The sequence below is a fragment of the Cydia fagiglandana genome, chromosome 3 (assembly GCF_963556715.1).
Source record: "Cydia fagiglandana chromosome 3, ilCydFagi1.1, whole genome shotgun sequence".
In the NCBI taxonomy this organism is placed as follows: domain Eukaryota; kingdom Metazoa; phylum Arthropoda; class Insecta; order Lepidoptera; family Tortricidae; genus Cydia; species Cydia fagiglandana.
Genome location: NC_085934.1, coordinates 19,819,688 through 19,833,118, shown reverse-complemented (window position 1 = coordinate 19,833,118; position 13,431 = coordinate 19,819,688). Strand labels below are relative to the sequence as shown.

General features: G+C 34.3%; 1 long non-coding RNA gene across 2 annotated transcripts; it reads left to right on the top strand.

The window, feature by feature from the left end:
• Positions 1-759: 759 nt before the first annotated feature.
• Positions 760-6,411, top strand: LOC134680567 (uncharacterized). Of its 2 annotated transcripts, XR_010100472.1 has the most exons (4): positions 760-882; positions 2,373-2,426; positions 2,661-2,795; positions 5,996-6,411. It is a non-coding gene; the product is annotated as an uncharacterized LOC134680567 (long non-coding RNA). The 2 variants fall into 2 exon arrangements; XR_010100471.1 differs by lacking the exon at positions 2,661-2,795.
• The last annotated feature ends 7,020 nt before the right edge of the window (positions 6,412-13,431 follow it).

Here is a 13,431-nt window from a genome sequence, read left to right as displayed (position 1 = left end):
CAAAACATCTATGTTCTCTGTCTAAACTGAATACTTCCCATTTTTCAGATGTTCCACATGACAAGAGACCGAGTGTCGCTGAATGCTGTCCCTTCTTTTTATTTTAAGGTAATTAAAATGCTTACTTGTTATTAACATACCAATAATGATACTATTTTTAATTAATATTTTTTTTTTTTCAGAATAACTAATTAATTCAAAATATTTACTGTTTATCTCACTTTTATTTTAAAAATATTTTGTTTATATATTTAACTAATTATTTAATTTTTATAATAATATATATATTTTTTTTTTAAAGAAAAATCCACTACCGCTATTTGTGCCTTCGGGTAACATAAGGTAGTCCAACCCTTTAGAATACATGCTTAAAGGGTTATTGTAATTTAATATTTTTTTTTTATAAATGATAATTACCATTACACAAAATCAAAGTTATTACAAAATCAAAACCAAAGTTAGTTACCTAGTCTAATTGTATATGCATGAAACGACTTGTATATGTGAATAGTGTTACTTTCACACATACGGACTACTGTTATGCCGGATGTGGACTGAAGACCCTATTCTAACCTACCTACTTATTTTTTTTTTACATTTTTTTTTCTTTAATTCTAAAAAATCTTTATTCTAATTCGACACTTTTTTTTATAACATCTACTAAAAATCTCTATAACAATATTACTTAGTCCAAAAAATTACTTATTCTAATTTGACATTTTTTTTTTCTATTATAACCTTTATAACAATAATAATTATGTATATTTTTTTTTTTACATTTAATAAAATAAAATTCTTAATGATTTCAGCTACAATACAACATTCAACACCTTCGCACTCGACTCATCATAATAAAACCTCTATGCTACTACTCTAAACTTGGTAAGTACATCTAAACACGTCAATAATCTCAATGTTATAAAAATTTAAAAATATTATTCAATGTCTAATACACCTATCCTTATAATATCTAACCTATTTTTTTTTAACAGTTATTTTCTAGACAAACCTTTTTATCAACATGAAACATAACAATTCATTTATCTAATACATAATAATAAAAATACAGTCTTTAACAAATATCAGTCAAACATTACATTTAAATCAACGTTTGCCGGATCAGCTATTTTTACTAAATTCGCCTTTATAATATCTTGACAAATGTATTGTATTGTATTTACCTCGGTATATATTTGTATATGGATCTACTAAAATATATACGTTTGGATAGGGAATTGCTGCAATTACATAAGGTCCCTCATAAATTGCTTCGAACTTTTTTGTTATCTTTTGCTGAGCATTTGATTTATTTAATTTTTTTATTTTAACCCAATCTCCTATTTGAAACTGAATCAGTCTATAATTTTGATTAAACTTTGCCTGCCTTATCTCAGCTGCTTTCTTTAAATTTTCTCTAACCTTTTGCCTAATGTCCGCTATGTTTTTCTTCATATGACTAATAATTTCCTTGTCAAATGTTAATTGCGTAGGCTGACCATACATTATTTCACATGGAGTGAACCCTGTACTATCATGAAACGTATTATTATATAGAGTTTCTATCTTTGGTAATATTTTCACCCAACTTTGATGTCGTTTTTCACAGTAAGTCCTGAATAATACTCCAAGTTGCCTATTCACGCGTTCTGTCGTATTTGGACGAGGATTTCTAACTGTTGTATATATAGTTTTGACCCCCCTTTCTTTCATAAAACGCCTCCATTGATCACTAATAAACTGCGAGCCATTATCTGTTAAAATTGCCTTTGGTTGAATGATTTTAAAGAATTTTTTCATACTAACTACCACAGATAACGCTGTAGCCTTCCGTAACGCAAATAGTTTGATGAATTTACTAAATGAATCTTGAACTACCAAAATGTAACTCATTCCGAACTGTCCTGATGGTAAAGGCCCATAAAGATCTGCCATGACTAAATCTCCGATATCATTGCTCACTATTGACTTGCACGGTCCTACGTGTTTGATATTATCATTTTTCACCATTTGACAAGTATGACAAGTTCTTATTAGTTTTTTAACATCTTGCGTAATACCCCTCCAATAAAATCTGTCTTTTATGTATTTTATGACCTTGTAAGCCCCTTGATGACCCATTTCTAAGTGTATTTGTTTTATAATATCCGATACTAACATTCTTGGCAAAAATAGAACTTTATTCGAACTATTATCGGGAGTGAAGTACAATACACCATCCTGTAACGAGCATCTTTGAATTATTCGACCGATTTTATCACTACTATCACCATTTTCTAGGCCTTGAATTATTTCGTCAATTTCGGGATCTTGTTTTTGTAATTCTTTAACCTTTTTTAATTTACTTATCAATTCTTTATTTATTTCTGTTTCAGTATAAAGAATCTCAGGCAGCCGTACTTTATCTTCCTGCAAAAGATCAGTTTGAGGTGGGTACCTAGATAGCACATCCGCACCTATATTATCTTTACCTTTTATATGTTCAATTTCATATTGAAACTGCTCTAAGTAATTGATCCAACGTATTACTCGCGCATTATATAATTTCCAGTTTTTGACAAACAATAAAGCCTTATGATCCGTTTGAATAATAACCTTTGTACCTCTCAAATAAGTTTCGAACTTTTCTAAACAATTAATAACGGCATAAAATTCTTTTTCAGTCGTCGAATAATTTAACTGAGCCCCTCTTAGAGATTTACTATGAAACCCGAGAACTCTCATTTGCCCATTATCATCAAGTTGATAAAGTACGCCTGATAAGCCGATACCTGAGGAATCTGTTTGCAAATAATAAGGTTTGCTAAAATCAGGATGTTGCAATTGAATAACATCTACGGAAGTCCTTTTTATTGTCTCAAAAGCTTTTTGTTCATCGACGCCCCACTGCCACGTCACTCCTTTTTTCAATAAATGACACAATGATTGTACATTTTCGCTATAATTAGGGATAAATCTTCTATAAAAGTTACACAAACCCAAGAAAGCTCTTAATTGTTTAATTTTTCTTGGAGCTGGAAATTCCTGAATCGCTTTAATTTTATCCGGATCAGTCTTTATTCCATCTACTGATACTATATATCCTAGCATGTGCACCTCTTTACATAGAAATTTGCATTTTTCTAAATTGCAAGTTAGGCTCGCTTTTTCTAACTTTCCCAACACTATGTCTAAGTGTTCTAAATGTTGTTGCAAGGTACCGGTAGTAATTATGGCTAAATCGTCCAAGTAATTGACACAAAATTCGCGAACGTCATGACCAAGTATGCAATCCATAGCACGACTAAAACTTCCCACAGATGTTTTGAGTCCTTGCGGCAACACGTTATACACGTAAGATTTCCCATTGAAACTGAAACCTGTATATTTTTTACTTTCTTCCGAGAGTGGTATTTGAAAGTACGCATTATTCAAATCAATTACGCTTATAAATTTCGCTCCGTGAAATGAGTTTAATACGTCCAATTGTAAAGTTGGTTTTTCGGTTTCAGAAATCATATTCTTATTGATTTCACGCGCATCTAATAAGACTCTTATTGTTCCGTCTTTCTTTAATGTAAATGTTAACGGACTACAATATTCAGTTTGTGAACGACTAATAATTCCCTGTTCTTCTAATTCGCGTAATTTTAATTCTATTTTCTCGCGATACGCATATGGCACGGGGTACGTTCTCTTTACTACAGGTGCATGTGATTCCATTTTTATCACATGTTGATAACAATTAGCCCTGTCTAATTTTGAGTCAAATAATGTTTTATGTTTTGTTAATACCGAATGTAAAGCTTTTTTCTCACTTTCTACTAATGTTATTCCGACCTTACATGTCACTTGCGTTTGAGGTTGGTTTGACGACTCTATGCTGCATTGATCTTGCCATCCATTATATCGATCATGAAATGGTATCCAAGTGATTTCACCTTTATATTCGATATTGACTCCACATTTCTCTTTTCTTAGGTCAATCGATACTACATTTTCCTTAATCCAGTCAAATCCTAATATCACTGGAAAACTTAGATTAGGTATTACTACAAATCCGATTTCCATCTGTAAGTCATTTATACCGATAGGTAGCAATGCTGTTATTTTAATGTCTTTACTTTTGTGCCCCGACGCTGATTTGATATTAAAAGGCTTGATCGGCATTACAGGTATTTCAGGATATTTATTTTTTACAACCTCCCAAAATTCCTCAGACATAGCCGTCACATCGCTACCTGTATCTAGCAAAGCTCTTATAAGAAAATCTCGCATACGTATAATTACTTCACTCTTAAACGAACTTGGTTCCGGTATTTCTTTTTCTTCCTCAAACACGGACGCGATAAATTCGTCATCTACATCAAATTCGATCAATTCGCTTTTTAATTTTAAAACGTTAATTAAGTCATGTAACCCTATTAACTGTATCGTTTCTAAATTACTATAACCTAATCCCACTCCTTGTTCACCATTGACTATTTCTAGTTCTATTGGCGCTCGCAACCCATTATTATTTTTTCCTAACAATTGGCCTGGCAACCAATTCATTTTATACATCATTTTTAGAATTTTGACCCTATCATCTGTTTCTGTAGCTGACCCGGGGACGTTTTTATCAGCAGATATTAGTTTTCCGAGTCGTCGATAACAATTTCTTGCTCTATAACAGCTGTCGTTGCTTCTGGTTTCCGCCAATTTTGATATTGTGTCTGATTTTTTCTCATAGGCTGATTGGATGGTTTCGAGGCCCCCGACGTTGATGGTATTGCTCGCGGCTCTTGTTTGTTTACATCGTCCATCGCACGTAGAAACTCGGCAGCTTCAAAAATAGTAGTAATTTTTGATGACGCAAACGCTTGTTGTATATAACGAGGAAAGTGCCTCATTATATCAGTCACTAATTGATTCTCCGAGATAACATATGTCAACATTTTTGCTTGTCCAACCATTTGCACAAAATAATCATGCATACTATTTACTTTTGTTTTGTCCCAAACTCCATGAACAATATTCCTACGTAATTCATTTTGCTCGTGTGTCCCCCAGTAGGTTTTCAGAAAATCGGCTTTGAACTCTGCTACACTGGTCCACCTGTCTTTATACAATCTGGCCCAATTGCGAACTGTTCCCTCTAAACATTCGAGAACCGCTTCTATCTCATTTCCATCAGTTACGACCCTTTTTAGATAAAATTCTAGGTCTTCTAGAAATGTCACTGGATGCGATTTAGTTTTGCCAAACTTGGGACGTTCAATATTAGTGTTTTTAATATTGTATATGATTGTCTTCTTCTCTTCAGTAGAAAGCTCCTTTTCACTGCCTGAAACTGTTTCAACATGCTCTGTATCTTCCATTGGTTGCTCCGATGTTGTAACCGCAGTCTCTATAGTTTCCACTTGTACAGGACTAATTGCCGTTGCAAGCTCGTTACGTAGTTGACTAAGCCCCGCTGTCATTTTCTGTTCGGTCTGTTTTAGCAAATGATAGAACAATCCACGTCTAACATCTGGTTTCTTCTTTATGTTTCTACGAGCTACTCGTGCTTTTTGATTAACTCGATCAACAGTGCTTCTCTTGATAGATGGTGTAGTTTGTTGTATATTTTGACGTGTAGATTTAGACTTGGTTGCGGCCTTTCGCTGTCTTGTAGATCTCTCCATTTTAATATATTTTTAGTTAATTAATTCACTTTACGACACTGTTTTAACACTATTTTTCACTTATTTAAAACACTTAAGAAACACACTTATTTAACACTTATTTTTAATTTTATAAAATAACACTAATTTAACACTTATTTAAAACAATTAACTTTCACTGGTTTTCTACACTGTATTAATAATTTAATTTTAATACATATATGTATATGTCCGTACATATACAAATATGCATATATTTGATTGATAACATTTAACTATCGCCCCCTATTTTCTTTTGGACTTGTATAACGCATCGTATTTTTAGGTAATTTTATTTGTCTATTTACACTAACGTATTTTTATGTTTGTTTCAGGTGATGTAAGTCCCTAACACGCAAGCTACGTCAGTACAATGAAGCAGAGGAAGAGAATTTGATTTATTTAGATACTAGTATATAGAAATATTTTATTTTATATTTAATTAACTCCAAATCAAATCAGTTCACATTCCAGTTTTCTTACGGCAGCAAAAATGTAGCCAAAGAGGCTACTTTATGTAACAAACTATTCATATATTTAATCCTGGTCATTCCGGTACCAAAAATGTACCTTAACCCAATATTAGCTAATCTACTTTAATAAAACTCATCCAGAATTAATTATAAATAAATAAAAATAAATAAATTTGGCCATGTGATCGTCTAGTGAAATTAATACGTTGTGAACCTTAGTACCCTTCGTCTTTTATGTGCAGACTGATTAGATTTGGATTTAAAATACTACCCCTAAAATACCCTATGTCATTGTAAATATTTCTACTGTATTTCTATATTATATATATAATATATGTAATATAATATTATTATAATTATATATGTAATATAATAGTCGTAAGTCTCATGTAAACGTTTTGGTGCTAAACTGTAAGTTTATATTGAAATAAATAAATGAAATGAAATGAAATGAAATTATAACACTATCATATGAAAAAAAATTAAATAATAAATTATATTTTTTAGAATTTATCTTCTACCGAGCCCTACCGTGACCAGTTACCATGAACAGTAGTGTAAGCCCTTGTTGTTTGTAATTATATTTTCCTTTTATATCCATTCGCTAATCTAGCTAGCTAAAGGAAAATATGTATATGTAAATGTTGCAAAAATTAATACGTACAAACATACTTTATCTACTGTCACGCCTCGGATGAAGTCGGGTCTCTAAACTAAATAATACCTATTTTATTTTGTTTTGTTTTTAATAGGTATTCCTAAACACTATGTAATATTTACTTTTATCTGCGTTTCGGAACCTATTTTCAGACAAGAAGAAACGCCAAGAAACTTATCTGAATACACTATAAATGTATGGAATACTGAAGCGATCGTCTAATAAACATGACTTTTTAACCCTTAGATACCCAATATAGAAAAGCTCAAATTGTCACTAGTGAACTGCTTCGCCTGTCACTAGCTCCCTATAACAAAATTATTTAGTATGTCCTCAAATAACTTTGTTCCCCTATCTCACCAAATATAAAAATGTATTACCTTTAAATCATATTTAATATACGAGCCTCAGTAACCCATCCATATGCTACTAAAACTAGACTTTAATTTATTCTGTATTTTAAAACAATTAACACTCTAATGATTTTAACACTGTATGTAACCAAAATACATGTGAGAGAATAAATAATAATAAAGAAAGAAATAATAATTAACCCTAACACCCAAATAATGACTCTACCCTAACTCTACCCCAATTTCACCTATTCTAATGTGTAAGACTAGAAGCGAACCTCTAGTATTACAGGGGGGGAAGTGTGTGAGAGGGACCCTAATTTAAGCTGTAAACGTTCAGCCGACAAAACCGAGGTATTGCAAACCCTAGTGTCTGTGTAATTTGCCTCCCTCCGCAGTATAGGCCGTAGCCAAGGGTACTGACGAATAAGGCGCCCTATTCCAAATATAAAATGTGAATATATAAATATATATAACAAGACCACGCTTCTTCAATTACCAACAGATTTCAGTGAGTAAAGATTACTCTTAATGATCCACACGTGAGATCCTCACATCCCTCTGTCAGACCTTGAAGATAACGTAAGAGGTATAATCGTCACCTGTGTAGGTAAAAAGGTTGACGCCAGGCCCCTCTCGCGACCTGGACCTAACACTCTACTGGATTCCCGGAAAAGCCTGCTTATCACCGCTAGGTTAGGCGTTTCCGGTTGATTGACCGTGCAATCAGACACTAATCTGGCTCTAAAACACAAAAACACCAAAACACACGTAAGTATTTACACTGAACTAGCAATTGAACAGTCTGACAAAAAGCAGCATAGTAGCTACGTAATGTCAAACATTCAACCGTAAAAATAACACCTTTGTTTTAACGTCTACGGGCGAGCCAGAGATCGTGACAATCCGACGGACAAAAATAGAATAAACCGTTCCCAGCTTGGCGTGGGGGTATTTATAACCATAAAAGACATTAACGAAACGCGTTTGACGCATTTGACGCGTTAGGCGCACTTCAAAATTAAAACTTTGTTATTTATTTCCTTTAAACTCGAGTTCCAATCTTGAGTAGTTTTAGCAAAGAGATGTGAATCCCATAAGACAAGCAAAGTCAAAAGAAACCCCTTGCCTCGGAAATCAAGACAAAGCCACTCTCTAACAGATGGCGCCACTCTCTTGATATTCAACAATTCTAATGCACATCAATGTAAAAAACATGGATCAAAACACATGGCGTTCCAAAATTAATAAAAATCATTTATGTCTATATGTAAATATATATGTTTTATTGATATTTTTATACATTTTCATCTTTAGTTTCAATACTGCGTCAACAGATGGCAGCATAATCTTCGTGACTACAAAATTCACCGACAGTAATTCTCTATACACATTCCATTCTCTTTGGATTCAGCGAATCAGTTTTTCTGATTAATGGCCCACTACAAACTTGACTCAGTTAAGTTTTTGTTTGTTGTTTCGAATTTCTCGTGAGAATGTTTTGCTGTTATTTAAAATTAATTTACTGAATGCATATATTATAGTTACTTACATGTATTTATTTTAATTAACATTTGTATATAATAATTGAGGTTTTAAAGTTTATGAAAATAATATAGATCGATTGATCAGCTGTGTCAATCATTATTTATGTTAACTAGATCAGCTAGTGCGTCTAGTTACAGCGTCCCGTAAGGGAGAATTTTAGGACTATTATTATTTATATTGTTGGTACATTAATACCGTTATCTTCCGTGTATCGTACATCAAAAGTGCTTTTTGCAGATAATTATACACTTACCCCCTTATTCATAAACGTTTAATAAAGTTATCAAGCCGATAATAATCCTTTGTCCCTTTCCATCATACCAATACGTCGGAAAGGGACAAACGATTATTATCGGCTTGTCAACTTTAGTAAACGTTTATGAATAAGGGGGTAATAGTTTAATAAAATAAATACGAAAGCTTGTGAATCCTATCGAGCTTGGTATAATTTCATAAATACGTCCATAAATCCCTATCCCTTCTATATAAATAAAGACCCGGCAATGGCTGCGCGGACAAAACAATCAACGCTACATTTTTAATAGGATCCCTCAATAAATGGCCTCGATCAGATTTTATTCGGCTGATTTCCTCGTCAATTAGAATTTAACAGAATAAATGCGTAGGCTGGATGCCTAATCCAATTAAAGGTAATATTCCATTCGCTTGAAAAACGAGGGCTCGTACCTATTGAAAATTCTTCTTCTTCGGATGTCGCCTTCTATCGCAGTCTACATCCAGACATAGAGGTACACCAAGAAAAGTCATCAGCGATTTTGATAGCCCTCGTAGCCATTATTTCATAGAAGTTTGAGGTTAAAATGACACTTGCACTGCGAGGGCGATCAAAATCGCTGCAGACTTTTCACGGTCTGACTCTAGTTATTTCAAGCTATGACACAGCAACTCTGAAAAATGCCGTTGTGCTTGGTTGGAACGATGTGGCAGCTTTCTAAACCAAGAATGATATTCTCCTTTATCCAACCCTTCTTCTTTCATCTCAATTGTAAGATTCATTAAAATTACTAATTATTAGAAACAGATTTAATAAAATAAAGAGTTGAGTAATCGTTGGCAATCTATAATTTAATAAATTTAATAGTAACGTTATTGATAGTTGACCTTTGTAAATAGAAGGTAGTTGGAAGAAAGAATAAAAGACGACTGGCATAGCGGTTAACGGGCATTCGGTTACGGGCAGAGGTGAAGGGAGGACGATTGTGAAGTAAGGTGATTGGAGATTGAACTGTAACGGAATATTGTGATCAAGAAATATATTGTTGTTATGAAAGAAGGAATTTTTATTATACATCAGAAGTGGTAAGTACCTACAAGTCACTATGGTATTCCTGAATGTATTATATTATGTAGGTATTAATATTAGAACTGATCGAGTTAAATCTTAATTACCCAATTAATTTGTTACAATAGTAACAGTGGTGTAAACAGTGGCGGGACTTCCATACAAGCCCAAAAGCCGGGCTTGCCCTAAGGCAACTAATTGCCTTACCGAAATTACGTAGTGATAAGATCAATAAAGATTATTTTGAAAATCGCGCGCCAAACGAACCCGTATTATTAAATTCAAGCCACAGCGGCCTCGAACCGCGGCACGAGCGTGTTGCAAAATTATGCCGCGGCGTGGCGCCTCGTCCGCGCGAACTAAATCAGGCGGAGGATGTTCTAGCTATCCTGCTCGAACTCGCACTCGTTGGCTTGCAACCGTGCTTGCTTTTTCGTCCCGCTCTGGGCACTATCAGCCTACAAACCGTCAAAGAACGATGTAACTATTTGTTGGTATGTATAGCAATTTTGTAAGACGATTTATGCTTGGATTTTGTGTGAAGTTAGCTGCATAAGTTCGCACAGCGCGCGTTCGTGTTTACTTCAAGTGTATTATTATTTAGTTGAGCCGAGTCAGTGGTCGAGTCGAAAGTAACGAAAGTTTGTTTAAGTGAATTTGATTAAATAGTGAATGTGAATTTGTTCATTGTTGTGGCGCTTAGTTTAATAAGTGTTAACAATGGATCAAGAAGTGGTTCCTTGTGACGGTTTGAAATGCGTCCACGTTTTAGTCAACCAAAACAAGGTAAAGTCTTTGACCTTTGTCGAAAAACGGGACCTAATTTCCGCGGCAAAACCAACACCCGACTTGTGTATTTCTCAGTCAAGTCAGTCGCGTAAGAGAAATTTCTGTAGGGCCGTCTACAAAACTCATTGGATTGTTGGTTGTTCCCATACAAATAAGATGTATTGCTGGTGTTGCATATTTTTTTCGAACGATATTAACGTTTGGAATACTTCTGGCTATAACGATTTAAATAATTTATCTGGAGCAATAAAGAGGCACATGAATTCCGCTAAACATATGTGTGCAGTGATTTCTTTTAGCAATTTTGGGAAACAAAGGATCGAGGCCTCTTTGTCGCGACAATTATCAGAAGAAATATCAAAACATAACATGCGTGTTGACAACAATCGTAGTGTTTTTCAGAGGTTAGTCGATATTGTGTGCCATTTAGCACAGCAAGAACTTCCTTTTAGAGGACACGATGAGTCAAACACTTCATTAAATAGGGGCAATTTTTTGGAACTTGTATCGTTGCTATCAAAATATGACGGCGTTCTAGAAAAACATGTTCAAAGCGACAAACCAAGCTCGAGCTATTTGTCTAACAAAATACAAAATGACATTATTCATTCCGTAGCAGACGTGATAAGAGCTCGCATTGAAAATGAAGTGAAAAAAACTAAATTTGTTTCTGTTATAATTGACGAAACTCCTGACGTCAGTCATAGGGAGCAATTATGTTTGATTTTGAGATATTTCGGTGAAAACGATATTCACGATCGCTTTATGGGATACGTTAATGTGTCATTAAGTCGCACTGCGGACGTACTTTCTAATATTATTTTAGAACTGCTGAAAAAACATGGCTGCACAGAAAAACTAGTAGCACAAAGTTATGACGGAGCTAGCGTAATGTCCGGTATAAGAAATGGAGTCCAGCAAAAAGTAAAAGAGGTGTGTCCTGAAGCGATGTACATCTGGTGCAATGCACATGTCTTGGCCTTGGTCTTATCAAAATCGTGCAATAGGATTAGAGAGGTCAGTTCGTTTTTTTCGGCCCTGCAGTCTATAAGCACTTTCTTTAGCCACAGTACAAAACGAGCTGCATTTTATGATACTCACTGTAGCAAAAAATTGCCAAATGCGCCTGCAACTCGCTGGACATATATGTCGCGACTTGTTAATACAGTTTTCGACCAAAAAAACAATCTTGTTACTGTGTTTTCCGAAATGTGTGATCCAGAGGACTGGGACGGAGATACCATTTTAGCCGCAGGAAATTTCGAAACCTTGATGAACTCATTTAACTTCAATTTCTTTCTAAAAACATTCCATCACATATTCGAGAAGTCTGACTGCTTATACAATATTGTACAAAAATCCCAAGTCGATGTCGGCTATTGTAGCAACAAAATCAAAGAGTTTCAAACATGGTTGCGGGTCGATTTCCAATCAGAATTCGGCCAAATATATAATAACACCCTGCAAAACCACGCCGCTCCTCGTATGAGGCGCAACATAAGTTGCGCTCAAACGGAATATAAAAGACTTTTTGTCGAAATAATCGACAACATATTTTCCGAAGTCGAAGAACGATATTCAGAAATTTTTAAATTGAAGTTCTTTCAGCTGGTTAATAATAAAAAATTCGAGAATTATAACTCAAATTTTCCATCAGAGGCGTTAGATTCGTTATTTGAGACCTACCCAAACTATTTCGATAAACAAACATTGAAAAACCAATTAGCGTGTTTATATTCCTCCGCCGAACTTAAAAACTGCAACGTTTTTGAACTGATTGATTTCATCAATCAAAATAATCTCGAAGATGCCTTTCCTCAGCTATTAAAATTGGCAAATCTGGTTGTTACTATTCCGGCTACAAGTGCTTCAGCAGAACGAGCTTTTTCGTCTCTTAAGCGTATTCACACTTATCTGAGAAATACACAAGGTCAAGAGCGTCTCTCCGATTTATCGACCATTGCCATAGAAAAACAGTTACTGTTAGATTTAAAACGTTCGCCAACCTTTTACTGTGACGTAATTGACTGTTTTCTAAAGAAAGACAGACGGTTTGAACTTGTATATAAATAGTTGGTATATGGATCTAATGTAAATATGTAAATAAATCATAGATAGATTGTTCTAACCGCACATCACAACTGTATGTAACGTGTAATTATCGTGTAAATATGTTAATATTGTATATACAAATGAAATTCACTTAAATAAATTAAACGGCTTTTATCAAAGCCACCGGGGGTATGCAATTGCTGATATGTTTGTAATATTCTATCTAGTAATAGTATGCCCTCAGTGCGCTATGATTAGCTCGCCTCGTCACGCTAGCAGATGCATTTGACCCCGAAGAGTGAAGATTGGACAGTTATTACGAAAACATATCTTTCGGCTTGCCCTACTCCAAAACCCTAGGCACGCTACTGGGTGTAAAATTATTATAATTATATAGTTACCTATACATATATTAGTAACACTTATATTGGTTGTTGTTTTGTTGAAATTAATTATCATTTCATATTTCCTATGTTAGGAAGTTTATGTTTAACGGGCGCTTAGAAACAAAGACACCGTTAATTTTATCAAGAACAGAATAATTGGGTAAACCCATTTCGGCCTATTCGTTCACTCGAGAGCAATTATACTGCAA